Raw genomic sequence first — 16,446 nt, forward strand, 5'->3', positions numbered from 1 at the left:
GGAGCTATCGGGAAAATTCCAACGGTGTTGTCTTAGTTTCGTCGTTGTAAATCCAACGAGACCATCCGCAATGTCGTAGCTTTTACGATAGCTGAGATATGGCATTTTTGATGTCCATTTTTTGCCTCAAAAACGAGGTCGAAAAAATACTCGATTTCTTAGTTCTGCTCGGATTCCCTTATAACCCGGTATTTTCGTGATCTACTTGATGAGAACAGTCCGCTGGTATAGTTAGTTCGAACTCGAAAAAAAAAAAAATTTCTGAAAAAAATCCAAACGGGGGGGTATACCTGAAAAATGAAAAAACCCAAACTTTGAAGGCCGATATCTCGGCTTCTATGGGAGCTATCGGGAAAATTCCAACGGTATTGTCTTAGTTTCGTCGTTCTGAAACCAACGAGACCATCCGCAATGTCGTAGCTTTTACGATAGCTGAGATATGGCATTTTTGATGTCCATTTTTTGCCTCAAAAACGAGGTCGAAAAAATACTCGATTTCTTAGTTTTGCTCGGATTCCCTTATAACCCGGTATTTTCGTGATCTACTTGATGAGAACAGTCTGCTGGTATAGTTAGTTCGAACTCGAAAAAAAAAAATTTTTCTGAAAAAAATCCAAACGGGGGGGTATACCCGAAAAATGAAAAAACCCAAACTTTGAAGGCCGATATCTCGGCTTCTATGGGAGCTATCGGGAAAATTCCAACGGTGTTGTCTTAGTTTTGTCGTTCTGAAACCAACAAGACCATCCGCAATGTCGTAGCTTTTACGATAGCTGAGATATGGCATTTTTGATGTCCATTTTTTGCCTCAAAAACGAGGTCGAAAAAATACTCGATTTCTTAGTTCTGCTCGGATTCCCTTATAACCCGGTATTTTCGTGATCTACTTGATGAGAACAGTCTGCTGGTATAGTTAGTTCGAACTCGAAAAAAAAAAATTTTTCTGAAAAAAATCCAAACGGGGGGGTATACCCGAAAAATGAAAAAACCCAAATTTTGAAGGCTGATATCTCGGCTTCTATGGGAGCTATCGGGAAAATTCCAACGGTATTGTCTTAGTTTTGTCGTTCTGAAACCAACAAGACCATCCGCAATGTCGTAGCTTTTACGATAGCTGAGATATGGCATTTTTGATGTCCATTTTTTGCCTCAAAAACGAGGTCGAAAAAATACTCGATTTCTTAGTTCTGCTCGGATTCCCTTATAACCCGGTATTTTCGTGATCTACTTGATGAGAACAGTCTGCTGGTATAGTTAGTTCGAACTCGAAAAAAAAAATTTTTTCTGAAAAAAATCCAAACGGGGGGGTATACCCGAAAAATGAAAAAACCCAAACTTTGAAGGCCCATATCTCGGCTTCTATGGGAGCTATCGGAAAAATTCCAACGGTATTGTCTTAGTTTCGTCGTTCTGAAACCAACGAGACCATCCGCAATGTCGTAGCTTTTACGATAGCTGAGATATGGCATTTTTGATGTCCATTTTTTGCCTCAAAAACGAGGTTGAAAAAATACTCGATTTCTTAGTTCTGCTCGGATTCCCTTATAACCCGGTATTTTCGTGATCTACTTGATGAGAACAGTCCGCTGGTATAGTTAGTTCGAACTCGAAAAAAAAAATTTTTCTGAAAAAAATCCAAACGGGGGGGTATACCCGAAAAATGAAAAAACCCAAACTTTGAAGGCCGATATCTCGGCTTCTATGGGAGCTATCGGGAAAATTCCAACGGTGTTGTCTTAGTTTCGTCGTTGTAAATCCAACGAGACCATCCGCAATGTCGTAGCTTTTACGATAGCTGAGATATGGCATTTTTGATGTCCATTTTTTGCCTCAAAAACGAGGTCGAAAAAATACTCGATTTCTTAGTTCTGCTCGGATTCCCTTATAACCCGGTATTTTCGTGATCTACTTGATGAGAACAGTCCGCTGGTATAGTTAGTTCGAACTCGAAAAAAAAAAAAATTTCTGAAAAAAATCCAAACGGGGGGGTATACCTGAAAAATGAAAAAACCCAAACTTTGAAGACCGATATCTCGGCTTCTATGGGAGCTCTCGGGAAAATTCCAACGGTATTGTCTTAGTTTCGTCGTTCTGAAACCAACGAGACCATCCGCAATGTCGTAGCTTTTACGATAGCTGAGATATGGCATTTTTGATGTCCATTTTTTGCCTCAAAAACGAGGTCGAAAAAATACTCGATTTCTTAGTTCTGCTCGGATTCCCTTATAACCCGGTATTTTCGTGATCTACTTGATGAGAACAGTCCGCTGTTATAGTTAGTTCGAACTCGAAAAAAAAAATTTTTCTGAAAAAAATCCAAACGGGGGGGTATACCCGAAAAATGAAAAAACCCAAACTTTGAAGGCCGATATCTCGGCTTCTATGGGAGCTATCGAGAAAATTCCAACGGTGTTGTCTTAGTTTCGTCGTTGTAAATCCAACGAGACCATCCGCAATGTCGTAGCTTTTACGATAGCTGAGATATGGCATTTTTGATGTCCATTTTTTGCCTCAAAAACGAGGTCGAAAAAATACTCGATTTCTTAGTTCTGCTCGGATTCCCTTATAACCCGGTATTTTCGTGATCTACTTGATGAGAACAGTCTGCTGGTATAGTTAGTTCGAACTCGAAAAAAAAAATTTTTCTGAAAAAAATCCAAACGGGGGGGTATACCCGAAAAATGAAAAAACCCAAACTTTGAAGGCCGATATCTCGGCTTCTATGGGAGCTATCGGGAAAATTCCAACGGTGTTGTCTTAGTTTTGTCGTTCTGAAACCAACGAGACCATCCGCAATGTCGTAGCTTTTACGATAGCTGAGATATGGCATTTTTGATGTCCATTTTTTGCCTCAAAAACGAGGTCGAAAAAATACTCGATTTCTTAGTTCTGCTCGGATTCCCTTATAACCCGGTATTTTCGTGATCTACTTGATGAGAACAGTCCGCTGGTATAGTTAGTTCGAAATCGAAAAAAAAAAAAATTTCTGAAAAAAATCCAAACGGGGGGGTATACCTGAAAAATGAAAAAACCCAAACTTTGAAGACCGATATCTCGGCTTCTATGGGAGCTCTCGGGAAAATTCCAACGGTATTGTCTTAGTTTCGTCGTTCTGAAACCAACGAGACCATCCGCAATGTCGTAGCTTTTACGATAGCTGAGATATGGCATTTTTGATGTCCATTTTTTGCCTCAAAAACGAGGTCGAAAAAATACTCGATTTCTTAGTTCTGCTCGGATTCCCTTATAACCCGGTATTTTCGTGATCTACTTGATGAGAACAGTCTGCTGGTATAGTTAGTTCGAACTCGAAAAAAAAAAATTTTTCTGAAAAAAATCCAAACGGGGGGGTATACCCGAAAAATGAAAAAACCCAAACTTTGAAGGCCGATATCTCGGCTTCTATGGGAGCTATCGGGAAAATTCCAACGGTGTTGTCTTAGTTTTGTCGTTCTGAAACCAACAAGACCATCCGCAATGTCGTAGCTTTTACGATAGCTGAGATATGGCATTTTTGATGTCCATTTTTTGCCTCAAAAACGAGGTCGAAAAAATACTCGATTTCTTAGTTCTGCTCGGATTCCCTTATAACCCGGTATTTTCGTGATCTACTTGATGAGAACAGTCTGCTGGTATAGTTAGTTCGAACTCGAAAAAAAAAAATTTTTCTGAAAAAAATCCAAACGGGGGGGTATACCCGAAAAATGAAAAAACCCAAATTTTGAAGGCTGATATCTCGGCTTCTATGGGAGCTATCGGAAAAATTCCAACGGTATTGTCTTAGTTTCGTCGTTCTGAAACCAACGAGACCATCCGCAATGTCGTAGCTTTTACGATAGCTGAGATATGGCATTTTTGATGTCCATTTTTTGCCTCAAAAACGAGGTTGAAAAAATACTCGATTTCTTAGTTCTGCTCGGATTCCCTTATAACCCGGTATTTTCGTGATCTACTTGATGAGAACAGTCCGCTGGTATAGTTAGTTCGAACTCGAAAAAAAAAAATTTTTCTGAAAAAAATCCAAACGGGGGGGTATACCCGAAAAATGAAAAAACCCAAACTTTGAAGGCCGATATCTCGGCTTCTATGGGAGCTATCGGGAAAATTCCAACGGTGTTGTCTTAGTTTCGTCGTTGTAAATCCAACGAGACCATCCGCAATGTCGTAGCTTTTACGATAGCTGAGATATGGCATTTTTGATGTCCATTTTTTGCCTCAAAAACGAGGTCGAAAAAATACTCGATTTCTTAGTTCTGCTCGGATTCCCTTATAACCCGGTATTTTCGTGATCTACTTGATGAGAACAGTCCGCTGGTATAGTTAGTTCGAACTCGAAAAAAAAAAAAATTTCTGAAAAAAATCCAAACGGGGGGGTATACCTGAAAAATGAAAAAACCCAAACTTTGAAGACCGATATCTCGGCTTCTATGGGAGCTCTCGGGAAAATTCCAACGGTATTGTCTTAGTTTCGTCGTTCTGAAACCAACGAGACCATCCGCAATGTCGTAGCTTTTACGATAGCTGAGATATGGCATTTTTGATGTCCATTTTTTGCCTCAAAAACGAGGTCGAAAAAATACTCGATTTCTTAGTTCTGCTCGGATTCCCTTATAACCCGGTATTTTCGTGATCTACTTGATGAGAACAGTCCGCTGTTATAGTTAGTTCGAACTCGAAAAAAAAAATTTTTCTGAAAAAAATCCAAACGGGGGGGTATACCCGAAAAATGAAAAAACCCAAACTTTGAAGGCCGATATCTCGGCTTCTATGGGAGCTATCGAGAAAATTCCAACGGTGTTGTCTTAGTTTCGTCGTTGTAAATCCAACGAGACCATCCGCAATGTCGTAGCTTTTACGATAGCTGAGATATGGCATTTTTGATGTCCATTTTTTGCCTCAAAAACGAGGTCGAAAAAATACTCGATTTCTTAGTTCTGCTCGGATTCCCTTATAACCCGGTATTTTCGTGATCTACTTGATGAGAACAGTCTGCTGGTATAGTTAGTTCGAACTCGAAAAAAAAAATTTTTCTGAAAAAAATCCAAACGGGGGGGTATACCCGAAAAATGAAAAAACCCAAACTTTGAAGGCCGATATCTCGGCTTCTATGGGAGCTATCGGGAAAATTCCAACGGTGTTGTCTTAGTTTTGTCGTTCTGAAACCAACGAGACCATCCGCAATGTCGTAGCTTTTACGATAGCTGAGATATGGCATTTTTGATGTCCATTTTTTGCCTCAAAAACGAGGTCGAAAAAATACTCGATTTCTTAGTTCTGCTCGGATTCCCTTATAACCCGGTATTTTCGTGATCTACTTGATGAGAACAGTCTGCTGGTATAGTTAGTTCGAACTCGAAAAAAAAAAATTTTTCTGAAAAAAATCCAAACGGGGGGGTATACCCGAAAAATGAAAAAACCCAAACTTTGAAGGCCGATATCTCGGCTTCTATGGGAGCTATCGGGAAAATTCCAACGGTGTTGTCTTAGTTTTGTCGTTCTGAAACCAACAAGACCATCCGCAATGTCGTAGCTTTTACGATAGCTGAGATATGGCATTTTTGATGTCCATTTTTTGCCTCAAAAACGAGGTCGAAAAAATACTCGATTTCTTAGTTCTGCTCGGATTCCCTTATAACCCGGTATTTTCGTGATCTACTTGATGAGAACAGTCTGCTGGTATAGTTAGTTCGAACTCGAAAAAAAAAAATTTTTCTGAAAAAAATCCAAACGGGGGGGTATACCTGAAAAATGAAAAAACCCAAACTTTGAAGACCGATATCTCGGCTTCTATGGGAGCTCTCGGGAAAATTCCAACGGTGTTGTCTTAGTTTTGTCGTTCTGAAACCAACAAGACCATCCGCAATGTCGTAGCTTTTACGATAGCTGAGATATGGCATTTTTGATGTCCATTTTTTGCCTCAAAAACGAGGTCGAAAAAATACTCGATTTCTTAGTTCTGCTCGGATTCCCTTATAACCCGGTATTTTCGTGATCTACTTGATGAGAACAGTCTGCTGGTATAGTTAGTTCGAACTCGAAAAAAAAAAATTTTTCTGAAAAAAATCCAAACGGGGGGGTATACCCGAAAAATGAAAAAACCCAAACTTTGAAGGCCGATATCTCGGCTTCTATGGGAGCTATCGGGAAAATTCCAACGGTGTTGTCTTAGTTTTGTCGTTCTGAAACCAACAAGACCATCCGCAATGTCGTAGCTTTTACGATAGCTGAGATATGGCATTTTTGATGTCCATTTTTTGCCTCAAAAACGAGGTCGAAAAAATACTCGATTTCTTAGTTCTGCTCGGATTCCCTTATAACCCGGTATTTTCGTGATCTACTTGATGAGAACAGTCTGCTGGTATAGTTAGTTCGAACTCGAAAAAAAAAAATTTTTCTGAAAAAAATCCAAACGGGGGGGTATACCCGAAAAATGAAAAAACCCAAATTTTGAAGGCTGATATCTCGGCTTCTATGGGAGCTATCGGGAAAATTCCAACGGTGTTGTCTTAGTTTTGTCGTTCTGAAACCAACAAGACCATCCGCAATGTCGTAGCTTTTACGATAGCTGAGATATGGCATTTTTGATGTCCATTTTTTGCCTCAAAAACGAGGTCGAAAAAATACTCGATTTCTTAGTTCTGCTCGGATTCCCTTATAACCCGGTATTTTCGTGATCTACTTGATGAGAACAGTCTGCTGGTATAGTTAGTTCGAACTCGAAAAAAAAATTTTTTTCTGAAAAAAATCCAAACGGGGGGGTATACCCGAAAAATGAAAAAACCCAAACTTTGAAGGCCCATATCTCGGCTTCTATGGGAGCTATCGGAAAAATTCCAACGGTATTGTCTTAGTTTCGTCGTTCTGAAACCAACGAGACCATCCGCAATGTCGTAGCTTTTACGATAGCTGAGATATGGCATTTTTGATGTCCATTTTTTGCCTCAAAAACGAGGTTGAAAAAATACTCGATTTCTTAGTTCTGCTCGGATTCCCTTATAACCCGGTATTTTCGTGATCTACTTGATGAGAACAGTCCGCTGGTATAGTTAGTTCGAACTCGAAAAAAAAAAATTTTTCTGAAAAAAATCCAAACGGGGGGGTATACCCGAAAAATGAAAAAACCCAAACTTTGAAGGCCGATATCTCGGCTTCTATGGGAGCTATCGGGAAAATTCCAACGGTGTTGTCTTAGTTTCGTCGTTGTAAATCCAACGAGACCATCCGCAATGTCGTAGCTTTTACGATAGCTGAGATATGGCATTTTTGATGTCCATTTTTTGCCTCAAAAACGAGGTCGAAAAAATACTCGATTTCTTAGTTCTGCTCGGATTCCCTTATAACCCGGTATTTTCGTGATCTACTTGATGAGAACAGTCCGCTGGTATAGTTAGTTCGAACTCGAAAAAAAAAAAAATTTCTGAAAAAAATCCAAACGGGGGGGTATACCTGAAAAATGAAAAAACCCAAACTTTGAAGACCGATATCTCGGCTTCTATGGGAGCTCTCGGGAAAATTCCAACGGTATTGTCTTAGTTTCGTCGTTCTGAAACCAACGAGACCATCCGCAATGTCGTAGCTTTTACGATAGCTGAGATATGGCATTTTTGATGTCCATTTTTTGCCTCAAAAACGAGGTCGAAAAAATACTCGATTTCTTAGTTCTGCTCGGATTCCCTTATAACCCGGTATTTTCGTGATCTACTTGATGAGAACAGTCCGCTGTTATAGTTAGTTCGAACTCGAAAAAAAAAATTTTTCTGAAAAAAATCCAAACGGGGGGGTATACCCGAAAAATGAAAAAACCCAAACTTTGAAGGCCGATATCTCGGCTTCTATGGGAGCTATCGAGAAAATTCCAACGGTGTTGTCTTAGTTTCGTCGTTGTAAATCCAACGAGACCATCCGCAATGTCGTAGCTTTTACGATAGCTGAGATATGGCATTTTTGATGTCCATTTTTTGCCTCAAAAACGAGGTCGAAAAAATACTCGATTTCTTAGTTCTGCTCGGATTCCCTTATAACCCGGTATTTTCGTGATCTACTTGATGAGAACAGTCCGCTGGTATAGTTAGTTCGAACTCGAAAAAAAAAAATTTTTCTGAAAAAAATCCAAACGGGGGGGTATACCCGAAAAATGAAAAAACCCAAACTTTGAAGGCCGATATCTCGGCTTCTATGGGAGCTATCGGGAAAATTCCAACGGTGTTGTCTTAGTTTCGTCGTTGTGAATCCAACGAGACCATCCGCAATGTCGTAGCTTTTACGATAGCTGAGATATGGCATTTTTGATGTCCATTTTTTGCCTCAAAAACGAGGTCGAAAAAATACTCGATTTCTTAGTTCTGCTCGGATTCCCTTATAACCCGGTATTTTCGTGATCTACTTGATGAGAACAGTCCGCTGTTATAGTTAGTTCGAACTCGAAAAAAAAAATTTTTCTGAAAAAAATCCAAACGGGGGGGTATACCCGAAAAATGAAAAAACCCAAACTTTGAAGGCCGATATCTCGGCTTCTATGGGAGCTATCGGGAAAATTCCAACGGTATTGTCTTAGTTTCGTCGTTCTGAAACCAACGAGACCATCCGCAATGTCGTAGCTTTTACGATAGCTGAGATATGGCATTTTTGATGTCCATTTTTTGCCTCAAAAACGAGGTCGAAAAAATACTCGATTTCTTAGTTCTGCTCGGATTCCCTTATAACCCGGTATTTTCGTGATCTACTTGATGAAAACAGTCCGCTGGTATAGTTAGTTCGAACTCGAAAAAAAAAAAATTTTCTGAAAAAAAATCCAAACGGGGGGGTATACCCGAAAAATGAAAAAACCCAAACTTTGAAGGCCGATATCTCGGCTTCTATGGGAGCTATCGGGAAAATTCCAACGGTATTGTCTTAGTTTTGTCGTTCTGAAACCAACGAGACCATCCGCAATGTCGTAGCTTTTACGATAGCTGAGATATGGCATTTTTGATGTCCATTTTTTGCCTCAAAAACGAGGTCGAAAAAATACTCGATTTCTTAGTTCTGCTCGGATTCCCTTATAACCCGGTATTTTCGTGATCTACTTGATGAGAACAGTCCGCTGGTATAGTTAGTTCGAACTCGAAAAAAAAAAATTTTTCTGAAAAAAATCCAAACGGGGGGGTATACCCGAAAAATGAAAAAACCCAAACTTTGAAGGCCGATATCTCGGCTTCTATGGGAGCTATCGGGAAAATTCCAACGGTGTTGTCTTAGTTTCGTCGTTGTGAATCCAACGAGACCATCCGCAATGTCGTAGCTTTTACGATAGCTGAGATATGGCATTTTTGATGTCCATTTTTTGCCTCAAAAACGAGGTCGAAAAAATACTCGATTTCTTAGTTCTGCTCGGATTCCCTTATAACCCGGTATTTTCGTGATCTACTTGATGAGAACAGTCCGCTGTTATAGTTAGTTCGAACTCGAAAAAAAAAATTTTTCTGAAAAAAATCCAAACGGGGGGGTATACCCGAAAAATGAAAAAACCCAAACTTTGAAGGCCGATATCTCGGCTTCTATGGGAGCTATCGGGAAAATTCCAACGGTGTTGTCTTAGTTTCGTCGTTGTGAATCCAACGAGACCATCCGCAATGTCGTAGCTTTTACGATAGCTGAGATATGGCATTTTTGATGTCCATTTTTTGCCTCAAAAACGAGGTCGAAAAAATACTCGATTTCTTAGTTCTGCTCGGATTCCCTTATAACCCGGTATTTTCGTGATCTACTTGATGAGAACAGTCCGCTGTTATAGTTAGTTCGAACTCGAAAAAAAAAATTTTTCTGAAAAAAATCCAAACGGGGGGGTATACCCGAAAAATGAAAAAACCCAAACTTTGAAGGCCGATATCTCGGCTTCTATGGGAGCTATCGGGAAAATTCCAACGGTGTTGTCTTAGTTTCGTCGTTGTGAATCCAACGAGACCATCCGCAATGTCGTAGCTTTTACGATAGCTGAGATATGGCATTTTTGATGTCCATTTTTTGCCTCAAAAACGAGGTCGAAAAAATACTCGATTTTTTAGTTCTGTTCGGATTCCCTTATAACCCGGTATTTTCGTGATCTACTTGATGAGAACAGTCCGCTGTTATAGTTAGTTCGAACTCGAAAAAAAAAATTTTTCTGAAAAAAATCCAAACGGGGGGGTATACCCGAAAAATGAAAAAACCCAAACTTTGAAGGCCGATATCTCGGCTTCTATGGGAGCTATCGGGAAAATTCCAACGGTGTTGTCTTAGTTTCGTCGTTGTGAATCCAACGAGACCATCCGCAATGTCGTAGCTTTTACGATAGCTGAGATATGGCATTTTTGATGTCCATTTTTTGCCTCAAAAACGAGGTCGAAAAAATACTCGATTTCTTAGTTCTGCTCGGATTCCCTTATAACCCGGTATTTTCGTGATCTACTTGATGAGAACAGTCCGCTGTTATAGTTAGTTCGAACTCGAAAAAAAAAATTTTTCTGAAAAAAATCCAAACGGGGGGGTATACCCGAAAAATGAAAAAACCCAAACTTTGAAGGCCGATATCTCGGCTTCTATGGAAGCTATCGGGAAAATTCCAACGGTGTTGTCTTAGTTTCGTCGTTGTGAATCCAACGAGACCATCCGCAATGTCGTAGCTTTTACGATAGCTGAGATATGGCATTTTTGATGTCCATTTTTTGCCTCAAAAACGAGGTCGAAAAAATACTCGATTTCTTAGTTCTGCTCGGATTCCCTTATAACCCGGTATTTTCGTGATCTACTTGATGAGAACAGTCCGCTGTTATAGTTAGTTCGAACTCGAAAAAAAAAATTTTTCTGAAAAAAATCCAAACGGGGGGGTATACCCGAAAAATGAAAAAACCCAAACTTTGAAGGCCGATATCTCGGCTTCTGTGGGAGCTATCGGGAAAATTCCAACGGTGTTGTCTTAGTTTCGTCGTTGTGAATCCAACGAGACCATCCGCAATGTCGTAGCTTTTACGATAGCTGAGATATGGCATTTTTGATGTCCATTTTTTGCCTCAAAAACGAGGTCGAAAAAATACTCGATTTTTTAGTTCTGCTCGGATTCCCTTATAACCCGGTATTTTCGTGATCTACTTGATGAGAACAGTCCGCTGTTATAGTTAGTTCGAACTCGAAAAAAAAAATTTTTCTGAAAAAAATCCAAACGGGGGGGTATACCCGAAAAATGAAAAAACCCAAACTTTGAAGGCCGATATCTCGGCTTCTATGGGAGCTATCGGGAAAATTCCAACGGTGTTGTCTTAGTTTCGTCGTTGTGAATCCAACGAGACCATCCGCAATGTCGTAGCTTTTACGATAGCTGAGATATGGCATTTTTGATGTCCATTTTTTGCCTCAAAACGAGGTCGAAAAAATACTCGATTTCTTAGTTCTGCTCGGATTCCCTTATAACCCGGTATTTTCGTGATCTACTTGATGAGAACAGTCCGCTGGTATAGTTAGTTCGAACTCGAAAAAAAAAATTTTTTCTGAAAAAAATCCAAACGGGGGGGTATACCCGAAAAATGAAAAAACCCAAACTTTGAAGGCCCATATCTCGGCTTCTATGGGAGCTATCGGAAAAATTCCAACGGTATTGTCTTAGTTTCGTCGTTCTGAAACCAACGAGACCATCCGCAATGTCGTAGCTTTTACGATAGCTGAGATATGGCATTTTTGATGTCCATTTTTTGCCTCAAAAACGAGGTCGAAAAAATACTCGATTTCTTAGTTCTGCTCGGATTCCCTTATAACCCGGTATTTTCGTGATCTACTTGATGAAAACAGTCCGCTGGTATAGTTAGTTCGAACTCGAAAAAAAAAAAATTTTCTGAAAAAAAATCCAAACGGGGGGGTATACCCGAAAAATGAAAAAACCCAAACTTTGAAGGCCGATATCTCGGCTTCTGTGGGAGCTATCGGGAAAATTCCAACGGTATTGTCTTAGTTTTGTCGTTCTGAAACCAACGAGACCATCCGCAATGTCGTAGCTTTTACGATAGCTGAGATATGGCATTTTTGATGTCCATTTTTTGCCACAAAAACGAGGTCGAAAAAATACTCGATTTCTTAGTTCTGCTCGGATTCCCTTATAACCCGGTATTTTCGTGATCTACTTGATGAGAACAGTCCGCTGGTATAGTTAGTTCGAACTCGAAAAAAAAAAATTTTTCTGAAAAAAATCCAAACGGGGGGGTATACCCGAAAAATGAAAAAACCCAAACTTTGAAGGCCGATATCTCGGCTTCTATGGGAGCTATCGGGAAAATTCCAACGGTGTTGTCTTAGTTTCGTCGTTGTGAATCCAACGAGACCATCCGCAATGTCGTAGCTTTTACGATAGCTGAGATATGACATTTTTGATGTCCATTTTTTGCCTCAAAAACGAGGTCGAAAAAATACTCGATTTCTTAGTTCTGCTCGGATTCCCTTATAACCCGGTATTTTCGTGATCTACTTGATGAGAACAGTCCGCTGGTATAGTTAGTTCGAACTCGAAAAAAAAAAATTTTCTGAAAAAAATCCAAACGGGGGGGTATACCCGAAAAATGAAAAAACCCAAATTTTGAAGGCTGATATCTCGGCTTCTATGGGAGCTATCGGGAAAATTCCAACGGTGTTGTCTTAGTTTCGTCGTTGTGAATCCAACGAGACCATCCGCAATGTCGTAGCTTTTACGATAGCTGAGATATGGCATTTTTGATGTCCATTTTTGGCCTCAAAAACGAGGTCAAAAAGTGACAATTTCCGAATTTTCAAAAAGCTCTCATTCCCTTATTTCTGATCGAATCCTGTTATAACCCGGTATTTTCCTGATCTACTTGATGAGAACAATCCGCTGGTATAGTCAGTTCGAATTCGAAAAAAAAAAAATTCTGAAAAAAATCCAAACGGGGGGGTATACCCGAAAAATGAAAAAACCCAAACTTTGAAGGCCGATATCTCGGCTTCTATGGGAGCTATCGGGAAAATTCCAACGGTATTGGCTTAGTTTCGTCGTTGTGAATCCAACGAGACCATCAGCAATGTCGTAGCTTTTACGATAGCTGAGATATGGCATTTTTGATGTCCATTTTTTGCCTCAAAAACGAGGTCGAAAAAATACTCGATTTCTTAGTTCTGCTCGGATTCCCTTATAACCCGGTATTTTCGTGATCTACTTGATGAGAACAGTCCGCTGGTATAGTTAGTTCGAACTCGAAAAAAAAAAGTTTTCTGAAATAAATCCAAACGGGGGGGTATACCCGAAAAATGAAAAAACCCAAACTTTGAAGGCCGATGTCTCGGCTTCTATGGGAGCTATCAAGAAAATTCCAACGGTTTTGTCTTAGTTTCGTCGTTCTGAATCCAACTAGACCATCCGCAAGGTCGTAGCTTTTACGATAGCCGAGATATGGCATTTTTGATGCCCATTTTTGGCCTCAAAAACGAGGTCAAAAAGTGACAATTTCCGAATTTTCAAAAAGCTCTCATTCCCTTATTTCTGATCGAATCCTGTTATAACCCGGTATTTTCCTGATCTACTTGATGAGAACAATCCGCTGGTATAGTCAGTTCGAATTCGAAAAAAAAAAAATTCTGAAAAAAATCCAAACGGGGGGGTATACCCGAAAAATGAAAAAACCCAAACTTTGAAGGCCGATATCTCGGCTTCTATGGGAGCTATCGGGAAAATTCCAACGGTATTGGCTTAGTTTCGTCGTTGTGAATCCAACGAGACCATCAGCAATGTCGTAGCTTTTACGATAGCTGAGATATGGCATTTTTGATGTCCATTTTTTGCCTCAAAAACGAGGTCGAAAAAATACTCGATTTCTTAGTTCTGCTCGGATTCCCTTATAACCCGGTATTTTCGTGATCTACTTGATGAGAACAGTCCGCTGGTATAGTTAGTTCGAACTCGAAAAAAAAAAATTTTTCTGAAAAAAATCCAAACGGGGGGGTATACCCGAAAAATGAAAAAACCCAAACTTTGAAGGCCGATGTCTCGGCTTCTATGGGAACTATCAAGAAAATTCCAACGGTTTTGTCTTAGCTTCGTCGTTCTGAATCCAACGAGACCATCCGCAAGGTCGTAGCTTTTACGATAGCCGAGATATGGCATTTTTGATGCCCATTTTTGGCCTCAAAAACGAGGTCAAAAAGTGACAATTTCCGAATTTTCAAAAAGCTCTCATTCCCTTATTTCTGATCGAATCCTGTTATAACCCGGTATTTTCCTGATCTACTTGATGAGAACAATCCGCTGGTATAGTCAGTTCGAATTCGAAAAAAAAAAAATTCTGAAAAAAATCCAAACGGGGGGGTATACCCGAAAAATGAAAAAACCCAAACTTTGAAGGCCGATATCTCGGCTTCTATGGGAGCTATCGGGAAAATTCCAACGATATTGTCTTAGTTTCGTCGTTGTGAATCCAACGAGACTATCCGCAATGTCGTAGCTTTTACGATAGCTGAGATATGGCATTTTTGATGTCCATTTTTTGCCTCAAAAACGAGGTCGAAAAAATACTCGATTTCTTAGTTCCGCTCGGATTCCCTTATAACCCGGTATTTTCGTGATCTACTTGATGAGAACAGTCCGCTGGTATAGTTAGTTCGAACTCGAAAAAAAAAAATTTTTCTGAAAAAAATCCAAACGGGGGGGTATACCCGAAAAATGAAAAAACCCAAACTTTGAAGGCCGATGTCTCGGCTTCTATGGGAGCTATCAAGAAAATTCCAACGGTTTTGTCTTAGTTTCGTCGTTCTGAATCCAACGAGACCATCCGCAAGGTCGTAGCTTTTACGATAGCCGAGATATGGCATTTTTGATGCCCATTTTTGGCCTCAAAAACGAGGTCAAAAAGTGACAATTTCCGAATTTTCAAAAAGCTCTCATTTCCTTATTTCTGATCGAATCCTGTTATAACCCGGTATTTTCGTGATCTACTTGATGATAACAGTCCGCTGGTATAGTTAGTTCGAAATCGAAAAAAAAAAAATTTTCTGAAAAAAATCCAAACGGGGGGTATACCCGAAAAATGAAAAAACCCAAACTTTGAAGGCCGATATCTCGGCTTCTATGGGAGCTATCGGGAAAATTCCAACGGTATTGTCTTAGTTTCGTCGTTGTGAATCCAACGAGACCATCCGCAATGTCGTAGCTTTTACGATAGCTATGATATTGCATTTTTGATGTCCATTTTTTGCCTCAAAAACGAGGTCGAAAAAATACTCGATTTCTTAGTTCTGCTCGGATTCCCTTATAACCCGGTATTTTCGTGATCTACTTGATGAGAACAGTCCGCTGGTATAGTTAGTTCAAATTCAAAAAAAAAAAAATTCTGAAAAAAATCCAAACGGGGGGTATACCCGAAAAATGAAAAAGCCCAAACTTTGAAGGCCGATATCTCGGCTTTTATGGGAGGTATCAAGAAAATTCCAACGGTTTAGTCTTAGTTTCGTCGTTCTCAATCCAACGAGACCATCCGCAAGTTCGTAGCTTTTACGATAGCCGAGATATGGCATTTTTGGCCTCAAAAACGAGGTCAAAAAGTGACAATTTCTGAATTTTCAAAAAGCTCTCATTCCCTTATTTCTGATCAAATCCTGTTATAACCAACATAGAATATATGGAAAAAATGTTCTGAAGAATTTAAAAATAGATGGCGATTTCTTAATTGCATTGGCAGCGTGGACTGTAAACATGCAACAATCAAGAGACCTAACGACAGTGGCTCCAATTACTGGTGCCATTTAGATAAATATTCAATAGTACTTATGGTCATTGTTAGTTGGCCCGGACTATAAATTTGTATGTGTTGATATTCCTAGTATCGGAAAAAATTTTGATGGGGGTATTTTCGAAACCTCAAACATGGGAAAATGATTTGAATAAAATTTAATGAGTATCCCTGCACCTAGATTTCTCCCTGGGCAAAATGAAATCTGCTCGTACGTCTTAATTGGTGATGAAGCATTTGCTTTAAAACCATACCTTATGAGACCATTTGCTTATAAGCAAATGACTTTAACAGACGTCAGAAAAGAGAAATACAATGGAAGACTTTGTCATGCTAGAAGGGTCGTGGAAAATGCGTTTGGTATTTTGTCTTAAAATTGGCGAATATTTTACAGGCCATTAGAAACTAATTGTACGTACGGTATGGGTTTTACACAATTTTTTACGAAGTAAAATTGGCGATGACCAATATTTTCAATTCTTAGATCCCCCAGAACCCGTGCTTGGAGCTTTTACTGATATTCTACTTTTCTATTTTCTACTCGTGACAAATTCGTAAATTATTTTAATTATGATATATGCTATGCCCAATATATACAATTTGCGTTTTTTACATTTGTGTAGACTGTAAATTATTTAACAAGTTAATAAGACATATTAGGTACATACCATTTGTATTTAATTCTTTTCCTATTTCCATCCAAATCTTG

This window comes from Anthonomus grandis, chromosome 7 (genome assembly GCF_022605725.1).
Source record: "Anthonomus grandis grandis chromosome 7, icAntGran1.3, whole genome shotgun sequence".
NCBI classification, from domain to species: domain Eukaryota; kingdom Metazoa; phylum Arthropoda; class Insecta; order Coleoptera; family Curculionidae; genus Anthonomus; species Anthonomus grandis.